Source organism: Megascapheus bottae, chromosome 7 (genome assembly GCF_031878675.1).
Source record: "Megascapheus bottae isolate mThoBot1 chromosome 7, mThoBot2.hap1, whole genome shotgun sequence".
Classification (NCBI taxonomy): Eukaryota; Metazoa; Chordata; class Mammalia; order Rodentia; family Geomyidae; genus Megascapheus; species Megascapheus bottae.
This window is the reverse complement of record NC_143515.1, coordinates 20,092,823-20,106,623: the sequence shown is the minus strand read 5'-3', so window position 1 is coordinate 20,106,623 and position 13,801 is coordinate 20,092,823. Positions and strand designations below refer to the sequence as shown.

General features: G+C 39.1%; 2 pseudogenes; both read right to left on the bottom strand.

Moving 5' to 3' along the window:
- Positions 1-1,849: 1,849 nt before the first annotated feature.
- On the bottom strand, positions 1,850-7,192 carry LOC150060370 (immunoglobulin kappa variable 1D-13 pseudogene; annotated as a pseudogene).
- A 5,917-nt stretch (positions 7,193-13,109) lies between these two features.
- On the bottom strand, positions 13,110-13,589 carry LOC150060369 (immunoglobulin kappa variable 1D-13 pseudogene; annotated as a pseudogene).
- Between the last annotated feature and the right edge of the window lie 212 nt (positions 13,590-13,801).

Below are 13,801 nucleotides of genomic sequence, written 5' to 3'. Positions count from 1 at the left end.
CTGGATCTGGAGAGTAGAGGGCCCTGGGACCCTGCCTTACAACAGCAGGTAGGGTGTGCGGGGAAAATAGGAGCCAGCATATGTCCCCCCTCAATTCTTGAGCGGGGCTTCCTCCAGCTGGGAATCCTGAGCAACAGCACCAAGGAACCCCCCACAGTAACAGACTTTCGGACAAAGCAGTGGAAACACAGCAGGGATCTGAAGGGCCCACCAGTAGCCAAGCTTGCCTTCTGAGAATCAGAAAGGCCCAGCTCCGCCCTTGGAGCCCATGTCCTCAGCTGGGCCCCGCCCGTGGGAACAGAGCTGTCTCCTGCTGGTCCTACTGAGAGCCCCGGGAAACTCTCAAACCCCAGACCCTTGGCTGGGGGCCGCTCCTGGAAGCAGCACAGGAAAATGTTTGCCCAGCGCACACAGACTGAAGCTCGCAGATCCATCCCATGGTCCACTGTGAGGCCTCTGGTTGGGCTAAGAGCTAGTCGTGCAGCAACACATAAGTTTTATTCTAATACTTTCCAAATTTGTACTCAAATACACTACCTATGTACCAACTTAGGTCAGTTATCCTTACGCTATACCTTTTCTACATTACTATAATATTCTTACACTCCTACATTAATCCTCTTGTACCTCCCCTGCCCTCTCTCATTCTATTTTTCTATCTCTGGTCCTCTGTTCATCTTTCAACCCTTATAATGCATGGATCTACACTTGATTGCTGTTGAGAAATACTGTATATCTAGGTGTTTAATTATTCACTAGGCTCAGAGGGACTTAAAGACAATAGAGATTGGATTGAGAGGCTTATTGTTTTGGGTATAAGTCGCTTATCAGTGGTTGTATTAGACTGGTCTGTAAGTGCACAAAAAGAAAGAGGGATAACACCAATCAAAATTGTGAACATCTAGTGTCTGCCAGCTACAGAGGTCTAGGTAGGTTATGTCTGAAAAACTATAATCATGTTTAGTATTAATCTTGCTCCCATTTTCAAATGGGCAGAACAAGAAACTCAAGAAAAATGTCAAATCAAGAAACAACATCCCCCACCCAATGTAAACAGCCAATGGAACAGTCACTGGCAAACCTAGAGGAAAGTCTTCCAAGTGCTACACAAATGCAATTGATAAACATCATTAATGAAAAAATGTGAAAATATAAAGAAAGAGATAAGGGAGGAAGCCATAGCTAAACAAGAGGAAACCATGAACAAGGTGACAAGTGAAAAAGAAGAAGCCATAAAGGAGGCCATAATAAAGGTTGTTCAAAGAAAGATGGATGAATTCATAGAATCCACAAATAAAAAGGTGACCGAACTCCAGCAAATGTTCAAAGAAAATAAAGCTACTGTGCTAACCACTCAAATGGAAATCAGGGAGCTAAAGAAATCCATACTTGATCTAAAAGAAGAGATGCAAGGCATCAAAAATGAGCAATTAGATGCAAAGTAGATGAAAAATAAAGTAGATCACTTTGATAGCAGGTTAGACAATGCAGAGGAGAGAATTTCCGGGGCTGAAGATAATTTAGTTATTATAAAGAAAGATCAGAAAATGAGTCAATCCAAATCTAGGAAATATGAGAGAGCGCTTCAGGAGGTCCAACATACAATTAGGAAGCCTAATTTAAGGCTAATGGGTATTGAGAAGGGTCTGGAGAAAGAGGTCAATGGTATTGGAAATATACTTCAGGGAATTTCCCAAATATCCGGAAGGGCAGGCCTATCCACATACAAGAAGTTTTTAGAACCCCAAACAGACCTGACCAGAAAAGAACATCCCACCGCCACACTGTAATCCAAACTGAATCAATAGAGACCAAAGAAAGGATCCTAAAGGCAGCCAGGCAAAAGGCATCAATAACCTATAAAGGCAAACCAATAAGAATAACCCGAGATTACTCAATAGAGACCATGCAAGCAAGAAGTGACTGGAAGCATATATGTCATGCCCTTAAGTCAAATAACTACCAACCAAGAATACTGTACCCAGAGAAGCTCTCATTCATAACTGAGGGAACAATAAAAACATTCCATTCCAGGAAAAAGCTGCAACAATATGTAGCAACAAAACCAACACTACAAAAAATTCTCAAAGATGTTCTATACATAGAAAACCAAAATAAATGCAATATAGGGAAAGAAATGGCACCTAAACATCATACCATCTAAGGACCACAAGAACTGTCAAGACACAGGCCCTAATAAAAGCTTTTAAAAATGGTAGGAACTAATAAATATCTCTCAATCCTAACTCTCAATATCAATGGACTTAACTCTCCAATTAAACGACATAGTCTGTCTTGTTGGATCAAAAAGCAAGAGCCATTGTTCTGATGTCTTCAAGAGACACATCTTACCCCCCCCAAAAATCATCTTTTGAAAGTGAGAGGCTGGAATAAACTCTATCAAGCTAACGGCCCCCATAAACAGGCTGGAGTTGCCATCCTCATATCAGATGAAATAGACGTCAAACTAAAATTAGTAAGAAAAGACAAAGAAGGTTACTACATACTACTAAAAGGATCTTTCCTCCAGGAAGACATAACGATCCTAAATATCTATACACCCAAACCAGGATCTCCGAACTTAATCAAGCAAACTATACTTCCTCTGAAACCATACATACTTCGAAACACAGTGATTGTTGGTGACTTAACACACCGCTCTCACCAATGGACAGATCAACAAGGCAAAAACTCAACAGAGAAACCTTAGAAATGAAAAACTCTATAGACCAACTAGATCTAACAGACATCTGCAGAATATTCCACCCAGCAACAACACAATATACGTTTTTCTCAGCAGCACATGGAACATTTTCCAAATAGACCATATCTTAGGCCATAAAACAAACCCAGACAGATTCAGGAACACTGAAATTATTCCCTGCACGCTTTCAGCTACAAAGGCATCAAACTGGAACGAACACACATCTCCACCAACGAAAACCCTGTAACTCATGGAGACAGAACAACACATTGTTGAATCACCAATGGGTCATCAAAGAGATCAGAACAGAAATCCAACAGTTTATGAAATTTAACAATAATGAGCACACAAAATACCAACTCCTTTGGGACACAGCAAGGGCAGTACTCAGAGGAAAATTTATAGCACTGAGTGCCTACAACAACAAGTTGGAAAAATCGCAAACCAACAAGTTAATGTCTCACCTTAAGCTCCTGGAAAAAGAGCAACAAACCAACCCTAATCCCAGTAGAAGAAAGCAAATTATTAAAATCAAAGCAGAATTAAATGATTTGGAATCCAAAAAAACTATAGAATGAATCAACAAAACAAGGAGTTGATTCTTTCAAAGAATTAACAAAATGACAAACCCTTAGCAAATCTTACCAAAAAAAGAAGAGAGCAAACCGAAATAAACAAAATCACAGACGAAAATGGTAATATCACGACAGAAATTACCAAGTTCCATGAGGGAATAATTCTTAAATATTTACGCCAACCAATTTGAGAATCTAGAAGAAATGGATGAATTCCTAGCCAATATTAACATACCCACACTGAACCAAGAAGAACTCACCCAAATAAACAGGCCTATTTCAAGCACTGAATTAAAAATGGCAGTAAGAGAACTTCCACCTAAAAACAGCCCAGGGCCAGATGGAATTACTGCTGAATTCTATAAAGTCTTCAAAGCAGAGCTCACACTAATACTCCTCAAGCTCTTCAACGAAATTGAAAATGAAGATTCTTTACCAAACTCATTCTATGAAGCCAATATAGCCCTCATCCCCAAACCAAACAGAGATTCATTAAAGAAAGGGAACTGTAGACCTATTTCTTTGATGAACATCGATGCAAAACTTCTCAATAAAATACTGGCCAACCGTCTACAACAACTCATCAAAAAAATTATACACTATGATCAAACAGGATTCATCACCAGGAGGCAAAGCTGGTTCAACATACGCAAATCAATTAACATAATTCAACACATCAAGAGGAGCAAGGACAAAAATCACATGATTGTCTCAATAGATGCAGAAAAGGCATTTGACAAGATCCAACACCCCTTTATGTTAAAAGCTCTGGAGAAAGTAGGAATCCATGGACTATTCCTCAATATAATAAAGGCTGTGTATGAGAAACCCACTGCTAGTATTACACTTAATGGTGAAAATCTAAAGCCATTCCCTCTAAAATCAGGAACGAAACAAGGATGCCCACTCTCTCCACTACTCTTTAACATAGTATCAGAGTTCCTAGCCAGTGCAATAAGGCAAGAAGCAAGCATAAAGGGGATGCAACTAGGGAAAGAGGAAGTAAAACTTTCCTTCTTTGCAGATGACATGATTCTGTATTTAAAGAATCCTATAGACTCTAGTCCCAAGCTCCTTGAGCTGATTCAAAACTTTGGAAGAGTAGCAGGTTATAAAATTAACCCTCAAAAATCAACAGTCTTCCTCTATGCCAACAGTGAGAGGAACGAGGCAACAATCAGGAAAGGAACTCCTTTCACAAAGCCTCAAAGAAAATAAAGTACCTAGGAATTAGTTTAACTAAGAATATAAAGGACCTTTTTGATTAATACTTTAAAACCCTAAAAAAGGAAATGAAAGGAGAACTAAGGAAATGGAAAAACCTCCCATGCTCCTGGATGGGAAGAATCAACATTGTGAAAATGACAATCTTGCCAAGAGCTATTTACAAATTCATTGCAATACCCATCAACATCCCAATGTCATTCTTTAAAGAAATAGTAGAGGCAATCCAAAATTTCATATGGAATAATAAAAGACCTCGTATAGCAAAAACACTTTTTAGCAGAAAGAACAGCGCAGGAGGAATTTCAATTCCAAACTTTAGACTCAATTACAGAGCTATAATTATAAAAACAGCTTGGTACTGGCACAAGAACAGGCCTGAAGATCAATGAAATAGAACTGAGGATCCAGATATTAAACCACAGACCTATAGCTACCTAGTCTTTGACAAGGGAGCCAAAAAAATAGAATGGAAGAAAGACAGCCTCTTCAACAATTTGTGCTGGCAGAACTGGTTAAGCACCTGCAGAAAACTAAAGTTGGATCATTCTTTGTCACCCTGCACTAGAATTAACTCCAAATGGATCAAAGACCTGGAGGTAAAAGCTGACAAACTGAAAAACTTCCAAGAAGGAATAGGGGCTACACTAGGCTTCCTTGGCACAGGTCGAAATTTTCTTAATAAGGACCAAGAATCACAGCAAATAAGAGAAAGGCTGGATAAGTGGGACTGCATTAAACTGCAGAGCTTTTGTATGGCACTGGACATAGGTAGTAAATTAAATGGGAAGCCAACAGAGTAGGAGAAGATCTTCACCAACCAAACAACGGACAAAGGCCTCATATCTAAAATATATCAACAACTCAAAAAATCGAATCACTCCAAAACTAATCTCCAAAGTAACAACCATCCCATTAAAAGATGGGCCAAAGACTTAAAGAGAGTCTTCTCTGAAGAAGAAACAAAAATGGCCTATAGACACATGAAGAAACGCCCAACATCTCTGGTCATAAAAGAAATGCAAATCAAAACAACTCTAAGATTTCACCTCACTCCAGTTAGAATGGCCAGGATCAGGAAAACGAGTAACAACAGATGCTGGAGGGGATGTGGCCAGGAGGGATCACCACTACACTGTTGGTGAGAGTGCAAACTCGTTCAACCACTATGGAAAGCAGTATGGCAGTGCCTCAAAAGGCTAAACATAGAGCTCCCCTATGACCCAGCAATTCCACTACTTGGCATTTACCCAACCATCCAGACACAAGGGCATAATAAATCCACTAGCACAACAATGTTCATTGCAGCATTATTCACCATAGCAAAAATATGGAACCAACCTAGATGTCCCTCAGTTGATGAGTGTGGATCAACAAGTTGTGGTATCTGTACACAATGGAATTCTAGGCTGCTGTCAGAAAAAACGACATCGACCCATTTGTTAGGCAATGGAAAGTCTTAGAAAAAAATCCTATTAAGTGAAGTAAGCCAGACTGAAAGGAATTTAGGGTCAATGGTTTCCCTCATTTGTCATAATCAGTAGAAACCTTGTTCTCTACTAGCAGAGATCTGCAATAGAGCAAAACCTTGCTACATAAAGCCATATAATATGAAGCTAATTGAAAGGAGCTCCAGGATATTGAAACAAAAGCCATATAATGAATGATTGTTGTACTTAATGTACTATGTTATCTCTCATCTGTTTTGCTGTCCCTTGGTTATCTCATGTTGTTACAGTATCTCACTTTGTTATCTGATATATTGGATTTATTTGTATTTGGTTATTTGAAATTGGATAGGGAAGGGGGGAAAACCAAGACGGGGGGGTGGAGTGGAGCATAATGGGGACCAAGACATGTGAAAGGGTATCAATATATGTGAATTAATGCACCTTCTATCTGGCAAATATCATGTAACCCTTTTATTAATTACAATAAAAAATTTTAAAATTGAGCAAGACATAGTTAAGGTGTAGTCATGTCTCCCTGATCTTTCTCCTAATACTTTCTAGTGACCTTAAAAGTCTTTTTGCATCTGCGGAGCTGTGTCAGTAGGTGGAGGCAGCAGGAGGAGCAGCTGGGGCAGCCTAGACTCTCACTTCCTTGTCCCTGGGAGGATTTTCTTACAACTTGTATCATTGTGAGGGGAGCACTAAATGTTGTTGACAAAGTAATGCACCATGTATCTGGTGAATATAATGTAACCCTTCTATTAACTACAATCAAAAATATGGAAAAAATGTTGTTGACAGTGGTAAGTGGCAGCATCTTCAGGCTGCAGGCTGCTGATGGTGGGAGTGAAATGTGTCCCAGATCCACTGCCACCGAACCTGGATTGAACTCCAGACTCTAAACTATTGGCATTATAGATCAGGGGCTGAGGAGCTTTCCCTGGATGCTGCTGGTACCAGACTAAACTATGGGAAGTGCCCTCAGTGGCCTTGCAAATGATGGTGGCTGTATCTGCTAGACACAGAGACACTGACGATGGAGACTGGCTCATCTGGATGTCACACCTGGCTACTGTGTGGAAATATCAATATAAATATGTGCTTTATTAATTGAGTTATAAGAAGAAAAAGGCGTAATTGTTTACACTGAGCTATGTTATTCCCTAGCATGGTCCTTCCTTACCTGGAATCCAGAGCAGCAAGAACCCCAGGAGCTGAGCAGGGGTCCTCATGTCCATACTGGGTGCTGACTAGACTGACTTCTGCACAGGAGGAATAGCAGCCTGTGAAGAAGTGCTATGGGCAGTGGGCTGTGCTTTTGGCCATGTGAATCAGCAGTCTCTGGGCAGAGATAAGCACAGAGGTCCAGCTGCCTCATTTCAGTGACTGCACCCATTCTGTCTCAATGGACCTAGCTCATCAACAGGATATGTTGAGGACACTGAAGAGAATCACCAAGTTGTTTTCCTAGGGGTTGATCAGGTCAATGATCCCGTTGAGGATCAAAGCTTTACTCTATCTGAGTCCACACTTGTCCACTGGATTGTTATTTTTATACATTTACAGAAAGCATTCACTCAACACAAATTTGGCACATGGTTTTATTAAACAAAACAAAAGGGCTTGGAATTGCTCTGAGTCGCTGATAATCCTTATGTGGCAACATACCAGCAATACAGTCTCATAATGAAATGATTAAATATGAAATAAGAAAGTAGAGCTCTTGCGTTGAAAAGAAAATGCATGTACTTCTGTATTCTACTATTCTTTATTCTACTATTATTTTCTCCTTCATTTTTGTGTGTTTTATCCCAGATGACCAAAAAAGCAAGTTCTTTCAGAGATTTTCTCCTTTTATTCTTGAATTATCAGGTTGTTGTTGTTGTTGTTGTTGTTTTCCCCAATTTACCCTTATGTGTAATTTCAAAGTTCCATGCCTGAGGTTTTCATATTATTCCTACTGGGTTTTAGATATCTTCACTTCAGCTACTGTGTTCAGAATCAGAGATTCTCCTTGAAAAGGAAGATAAACTCAGGTTATCTAGAACCTATTGTGTTTCCTACACATGAGTATCTCTTTCACTTGGTGGTCTCTACCAGTTATTAAGAGAATGCCAAGCTTCTGACTTAAAGATAATGGGCCCAAGAAGTGTGAGGAGACCCATCAAAGGGAACATTATGTGGGGATCAGAATCTACAGTCTTGGAGCCTGCCACACATGGAAATGTCATCTATATTGGGAGTAGGTTACATGTGGCTTAGAAACAAGAATAAAGGGAGCTGATTTTCCATGCAAGGGAGAAATAGCATTGTGGACTCCAGTGAAGAGTCTGAGATGGAGAGGCACAAGAGGACATCCATACGTGTGGCATTTACCTGTGCTATTCTCAGGGTCCAGGATGTCACAGCTTTATGGGATGCAAAGTTATCTCAACTAATCAGAATTATCAGAATCTGAGGAGTATATCAACAAACATGGGGAAGAGTTGCTATGACAGTGTGAGGGAATTTCCCATCATCCAGTAGAGCTGTCAGTCATATGGCTAAAATCATGAGTCATAATTACAGTCAATATTCCTACACTGAGGTAAAGAAATGTAACCTAATAAGATGAAAATTTTTATCTAACTTTAGCAAACTATTTCATAGACACAATACAGGATATGTGGTGGGAAAAATAAAATATGAGAAAATGTTGTCTAAGATTTTATTTAGTAATAAGCTACTTTTTGGAGGTAAATGGAAAATCAACATAAATTCACATATGTATGTATGTGTGCATGCATACATGTATATATACATAAGTATATATAGACACGATTATTTACTTATGAATAGATTAATAAGTACAAAAGTGGATAATTATTCCTAGCCTAGAAGTAATGAAGCTCTAGTTCCAACAACAGATAGCACCATTAATAATGGACTTCCCAGCTATTCACTCATAAAATACCAGTAAGCCTTGCAGAAATAATTGATTCTTTATCAAAAATAGGAAGTTAACATGATCTGTTTGGGAAAATTTCATGCCATAGACTAAGAATTCCTTGTGAATGAGGTAAAGGAAGGAATGCCCACTGGCAAATTTTGAGAGATTTTGAATATTAAATACAAAACTAATATACCCCACTAAGTAAATTATAAATCCTTGGGTTTTTTATTATTGTATTTCACTACACTTGTAAGATTTTCCAGTTTTACTGAAATATTTGTTCAACTCTTTCCTCTGTGCTTTCTCTAGCTTTCTTTCTCTCTTTCTCTCTCTCTCTCTCTCTTCCTTTATAATACGTATATGCATTTGTTTCTGTTCTTCATGGTTACCTATAAACTTCTGAGGCTTGGAGATTTTTTTTGTTTCTTTTGGATTACAATTTTTCTATTGATCCCTCAATAGCACTGACTCTTCTTCCCTTATTGCCGATTGGAATCTTCATCGGTCTCGGGAATTTTCAGTGAAGTAATGGGGTTTTCCATTCTCAGATTGCTTTGTAGCCTTTTTCATATCTGTATTGAGATCTTATTTGTTCCATTATGTTCTTCACATATTCATTTTTATTTCTTTGATCAGAGATCATATACTTCAATAATGTCTAACAATAATCTGGGAGCATGGCCTAGTGGTAAAGTGCTTCCTAGCATAAAGCTTCCATGCATAAAGCCCTGGGTTCAATTCCATGGTACCACATAAACAGAAAAAGCTGGAAGTAGTACTATGGCTTAAGTGGTAGAGTGTGAGCCTTGAGAAAGCCTAAGGACAGTGCTCAGTCCTTGAGTTCAAGCCCCAGGACAGGAAAAAATGTCTAAAAATTATTAATATCTATAATCCACAATAACTATTTTCAAATCTATTTTCAATTTAAAATTTGAATAAAGAAGACATTGGTCTTTTTAAAACTCTTTATTGTGATCACTGTTTGAATCTCTAATGGCTTCCCTCTAGCTACATAGCAAGACATGCAACAACAATGGGTCAGGTTTCTTACACACAGCAAGTGTGTCCTGCTTCTTCCAGTTCAGCCTGGTGTGTGGATTGAGAGTGAAAAGTGCAGCCAGGTCACCTCCCATCCCTTGGCTCAAGACCCCTTTTGAATCTCTGTCACTCACATGGGAATGAGGGTTCCGAGAAGAGCTCAGCAAGTGCATAGTTCCATCATTTCTAGGAAACCTGGGCGAACCCTGGGTGTTTAACTTTTTGCTCCACCATGGCCAACACTTGCACTAGCCAAGCTGTGTGCTTTTCCTGATCCGTTCTTGTGGACGACTTTACATTTACTTGAAACCTTAAAGGATCTCAGTGCACTCCACACAGCAATTCTCATTCCTTTTATTTGACAACAAGGGTTAGACTTCACTGCCATCCACTTAGAGGTAGCCCAGCAGTTCTTCCAAATGGCCCGGGATGAAGAGAACACTCTTAGGTAAAAGCTCCACTCTTTCTGTCCTTCCTCCAAGTTCTAGGGCTCTCTCTACAGGAAACACTTCTCAATGTTTCTATCTTCTGGAAATTAGAAAACTGAGAACCTTATTTTCCTATTTTTATTTGCAAATTACTTTCTTGCCTCCTTTGCTGCTTATTTCCTCAAAGAGTTTGAGAAAATTCTTTGAGACACCATAACTGGAAGAATTCTCCAAACTAAATTTAATAGCTAGCAACTCAGGAGGGGAGATAATGTAGACGAACAGGTAATTTCCCAATAAGCTATGACTTCAAACCTATGTGCAGGAGTTATGGAATGATATAAACCCCAAAAGATATTGAAGACTCATGATTTGTTTTCTTTTGCTTGGGAATTGTAACAATAATTCTAATGTATGACTAAATGATTATGCATATTATACACCATGCAAGTGTGTGTGTGTATCTATGTGTCTGTGTGTGTCCTGGGGCTGGAAATCATGGCCCCGGCTATGACCTTGAGCCACAGTTCCATTTCTGGCCCATTATTTGGAAAACTGTCTATTGGATTTTCTTTTCTGGATCAGCTTTGAACAATAATCATCATATCTCAGCCTTCTGATTAGTTATAATACAGGAATGATGAATGCTGCTGGCCTCTTGTCCATTCATAAGCCTTACAAAACTCCAGAATTTGAGTCTGTACCTCTAAACACAGGGCAAATGTAGCTAAAGGAACCTCAGACCCTTCCCAGAATCAGGCATTGATGGTGTTCATAGTCAGGCCTGGAACATGATGGAGGCACTGATTGTCCTGCTGGACAATTGTCCTCAACCACACAACATGAAGGAGAAATATGGTTTACATAGAAATACTTTTCAATTGCTTGAGGAGCAGAAATCATATCTGTACCCATTATACTCATCTCCTAAACACAGCCTCCTACACAGCCAGACAGACCTCCCTGGTTAACTTGCTGCTGTGCACATTCACAGTCAGTAGTTCTGAGGGGATCTTGTAATTTTGAATTTGTAACATATGCTCAGGGATCCTGCACCTGATTATGAATTCTGAATAAACACTAAGTAGGAAAGAAAATAATAATGCATCTATGTTTGGTTGTGTTGCTTTCTATGTGTCAACCAGTAGTGTGTTTGACAAGTATCCCTAACATATCTCATGCAAATACTGCATTTTCCATTGACTGAGCCTGACTGAGACTCTTGCTATGGGCAATGTCTTTCTGGATAAATTCTGAGACTCGGGCCATGGCCTCACTGGGTCATCAGCTGTGAAATTCTCTCATCACATTACCCTCAGGAAGGGCATTTCCCACCCCTCCCTGTACTCTCTGCTTTACAGTGGATCTTCTGAATGGGATGAGATCTCTTCAAATCTCAAATGACATGAGAAGCCCTAAAAGACTCAATCCTATTCAGGTGGACAGAGATGAAAGAAATTTGATAAGATAAAAGTTGGAGAAATTTAGAACTTCATTAACGTTTTTAATTTTAATTCTACTTTTATTATCTGTGGGCTTGTATAAAACACTTACCATTAAATATGTCAACTTATAAATACAATGCATCATAATCACAGTCAAGGTTTTCATCTTTCTGTCCTGTCCTCCATCCAACTCCTTTCTTCCACTTACATTTCCATGTATAATTATACATGTTAAGTTATTAAATATGAAATTATGACTATATGTATATGAAAGACACTTTTCAGATTACTCTTGTAAATACTATGGCAATATGGGTAACCATTTTTCTGTACCTTTTATATAGTCCATAAATTTCCTAGATATGTTCTATGTATTCATATATTTTCATGGGTTTGTAATTTTTTGTGTATTTATTTATTTATTTATTTATTTAACTAGGCCAGGAACCTAAATACTTTGACCATTTGAACTCTCAGTGACTATCTGAAATACATTAATCCTATTGTTATAGAAAAATGATGTCTGATTATTCTGAAACAAAGTAAAAATTTATATTACTTCTCTTTATCCCAATCTATTGTTAAATCTTTATTCCTTTCTACTTTCAAGAGATGAAACAAACAATGGTATTGAGAAATGATCACCAATTTGACATTCAGCATCAAATTGAAATTAATTTTCTAATCATTCAATTAAAATTTTCCATGTGTGGTTAATATGTCAGTTGAAATAAATTTCTCAGAGATCTCCTTTGCTTAAGAACAAAAATTCCCTGACTACAAGAAATTGATTGATATTTAAGATGATGAAGCTTCTTGTGAATTACAATGCTTACATCATTGCAAAATATGTGCACATAAACAAACATCATATTGTATTTCAAATACAATTTTAACGTTGCAGCAAAAGTTGTTTTCTAAGGATTCCAGCAACTGTTTTTTTCTTTACCAATGATTATTTCAAAAAATCTTATCCACAATTAGACGGCGTTGCTATTAAAATCTGGTCTTCTTTCTTGAGTGATGGGAATTAATAGCACAACTAGGACCCACACCTGAGCACAGTAGAGATGTGTGTTTTTTATAAGTCAGAAGAGATATTGTTAGGTGTGTGCTGCTTGGGAAGAGAAGGAGGACAGAGAGATAAGATACACAGAAGCCTCCAGGACTTGTCTCTCAACACTTTCCAGTGACCTTAAAAATCTGGCTGTACCTGAAAACTTGTGTGAGCAGTTGGAGGCAGCAGGAGGAGCAGCTGTGCAGCCCAGACTCTCACTTCTGCTTCCCTGGGAGGTTTATGTTATGTCTTGTATCACTGTGTAGGGTAACTCTGATACTGTTGACAGTAATAAGTGGCTACATCTTCAGGCTGCAGGCTTCTGATGGTGAGAGAGAACTCTGTCCCAAATCCACTGCCACTGAACCTGGATGGGACCCCATCTTCCAAACTATCTGCACTATAGATCAGGAGTTTAGGGGCTTTCTCTGGTGTCTGCTGATACCAATCTAAATTGCTATAAATACTTCCACTGGCCCTGCAATTGATGGTGGCTGTGCCTCCTAGAGACAAAGACAGTGACGATGGAGACTGGGTCATCTGAATGTCACACCTGACTCCTGTGTGGAAACATGAATACAAATATCCAAATTAATCAAGTTTTAAGAAGGTTTCCCTAAAGAGTAAAGCATCATAGATCACATTGAGCTGGGTTATTCCCTAGCATGGTCCTTCCTTACCTGGTATCAAGAGCAGCAGGGGCCCCAGGAGCTGAGCAGGGGTCCTCATGTCCATGTTGGTTGCTGACTCGACTGACTGCTGCAGGGGGGGAGCAGCAGCCTATGAAGAAGTGCTGAGGGCAGTGAGCTGTGGTGTTGGCCATGCAAATCAGCAGCCTCTGAGCAGGGATAAGCACAGAGGTCTAGCTCCCTCACCTCAGTAACTGCACCCATTCTAAGTCTCAGGGGACCTAGATCATCAACGGGATATGTTGAGGACACAGAACA